General features: G+C 51.0%; 1 pseudogene; it reads left to right on the top strand.

Moving 5' to 3' along the window:
* Positions 1–1,130: 1,130 nt before the first annotated feature.
* Positions 1,131–2,668, top strand: LOC101983384 (annotated as a pseudogene).
* The last annotated feature ends 36 nt before the right edge of the window (positions 2,669–2,704 follow it).

The following is a 2,704-nucleotide window of genomic DNA, read 5'->3' as shown; positions in this document are numbered from 1 at the left end:
CATCAGTGCAGGTACCACCTTTCCACACTAGAGCAGACACCTATCGAGCAATGGGACCTAGTTTTCCAAACATGTCCCAATAAAGAACACACCTACTCTCATGTCTCACTCTTTCAGCCTTGTCTCTTTTGTACAACCAGGGTACTTATCTGTTCCATTCTTTTTTATTTATTAGTTTATTATGTATTCAGTGTTCTGCCTGCATGCATCCCTGCAGGCCAGAAGAGGGCACCAGATCAGATGGTTGTGAGCCACCATGTGGCTGCTGGGAATTGAACTCAGGACCTCTGGAAGAACCTCTGAGCCATCTCTCCAGCCCATTTGTTCCATTCTTTCTGCCAGTCTTCTTTCTTCCCATGGCTAGCCCAGTTCATAGGGCTGGTGATAATCTATTATTTCCTTACCAGCCTTTCTTCTTACCCTCCTTAAGGAACAGATGCCTAAGGTCTCTAGGATGACAATTAGCTGCTTTTCCACTTGTACAACCTGATAAGCCTGGGCCCACAGACTCCTATCTACCCCTTCCCCATGTTGTCCCATGCCTGCAGGAATTAGTCAGACTTGAGTGTGTACCCATATACCCATATACCCAAGAACTCTGGGATGTTTATGTGGAAGCCCCACCCAGCCTCATTCCTCCCATTCCAGACCCAGCCCCCTCAGAAAGCCTATCAAGGGTCAATTCCTCCCCTGACAAGCACAGGACCATGCCTACAATACTTATGATGCAATAACCCACTTGCCTCGTGGTTACCCCTCATGGTATTCTACTTCCTCACTGGGGCCACCCAGGAGCTGCTTTGCACATTAACCCTAGACTTTTAATTCAGTTTGATCTGATTTATTGCATCTACAGAGAGACTTAATATCGGGGTATGAAAACATTTCAAGTATAAATAAGAAATTATTACATGAAGGTTTTAAAACAATTGGATGTTATTTTAAGAAAAATGTATTCTTTAATATGTCTTTTTACTGAAATTACTAGATAGCTAAGTTACAGTGTGTTTTCACCACAATTTCCAGGTATCTAGTTAAAAAATAGCAGGTTTGGAGGGAGAGAGGTTTAAGCAGTTCCTAGGTGAGCCCTTCTTCCGTCAGGCCCCCAACCTGGGGTGCCCGCCTTCCCTATGGCTGGGCAACTGCCTTCAGACTTCGCCTTCTCATCCTCACCTGGTGGGGGTGATGGGTCGGGAGTGCTGGAGCCCGGCTGGGTGGACCCTCAGACTTGGATAAGCTTCTAAGGGCCTCCAGGTGAGCCTAAAATCAGGCCAGGGGTTGTTGGGCCAGACTCAGTGGTGTTGGGGATCTCCCCTTGTCCCCCGCCGTATGAATTCTGTGGAGGGATGGCATACTGTGGACCTCAGGTTGGACTGGGCCTAGTGCCCCAAGTTGGCCTGGAGACTTCACAGCCTGAGGATCAGGCAGGAGCAGGAGCGGAGAGCTACTTGGAGGGGGCCTCCCCCGAGCCCGGCACTATCTGCCGGGGTTGCGTGAAGTTGGAGGAGGTGGAACCAAGTCCCGAGGAGTCCCAGGACATGAAAGATCTGCAGAAGGAGCTAGAGCAGTTTGCCAAGGTGCTGAAGCAGAAGAGGATCACCTTGGGGTACACCCAGGCCGAGGTGGGGGCTCACCCTGGGTGTTCTCTTTGGAAAGGTGTTCAGCCAGACCACCATCAGCTGCTTTGAAGCATTGCAGCTCAGCTTCAAGAACATGTGCAAGCTGCGCTCCCTGCTGGAGAAGTGAGTAGAGGAAGCCGACAACAAAGAGAACCTTCATGAGCTATGCAAAGCGTAGACCCGGATGCAGGCTGGAAAGGAAAAGCGGACTAGCATTGAGAATAGTGTGAGGGGGAACCTGGAGAGCATGTTTCTGCAGTGCCCTGTAACACCCGATTTCGGTGTTACACCCTCGGTACAGTTCGCGCGCCACTGTACCGAACGCGAGTCGGGCAAGGGCCTGGAGATTAAAAAGAACACACAGAGAGACCAGGGTCATTCGAAAGGAGATCAACCGAATGCCATTTATTCAGCCTTGGGGAAGCCCTTAAGTACCTACTGCAGCACAAGGACCCCCACCCAGGCAGGTAGGGAAATTACCATATCTCAAATAGAATGAATGCCCTGCAGCTAACCACCAGGCGGGACAGGAGAAAAATAGGAACTAAACCAGGTGGGGCAAGGGGAAAACAGGAACCAATAGAATGCTAGTCATCTGACTAGAAACTGAATGCGTCCCAGGAATAAGGGTTAAATGCTTGGTCATGCTGACCAGAAATTGTCCTCAAGAAGCACTCCAGGAATAAGGGAGGCCAGGGCCCTACAGTGCCCTAAGCCCACCTTTCAGGAGATAAGCATTATCGCCAAGCAGCTCGACCTGGAGAAGGATGTGGTCCGAGTGTGGTTCTTTAACCGCCGCCAGAAGGGCAAACGATCAAGCACTGATTATTCCCAAAGAGAAGAGTATGAGGCTGCCGGGTCCCCTTTCCGGGGGTGGGGTGGGGGGGTGGGCTGTATCTTTTCCTCTACCCCCAGGGCCCCATTTTGGTGCCCCAAGCTATGGGAGCCCCCACTTTACCACACTCTACTCTCCAGTCACATTTCCTGAGGGCGAGGCCTTTCCTACTGTTCCCGTTGCTGCTTTGGGCTCTCCCGTGCATTCAAACTGAGGCGTCAGGCCTGCCTGGGGATGAGGTGAGCTGAGG

This window comes from Microtus ochrogaster, unplaced genomic scaffold (genome assembly GCF_000317375.1).
Source record: "Microtus ochrogaster isolate Prairie Vole_2 unplaced genomic scaffold, MicOch1.0 UNK7, whole genome shotgun sequence".
Lineage (NCBI taxonomy): Eukaryota > Metazoa > Chordata > Mammalia > Rodentia > Cricetidae > Microtus > Microtus ochrogaster.
Note: the sequence above shows the minus strand (reverse complement) of the source record. Positions and strands in the feature narration are given on the sequence as shown.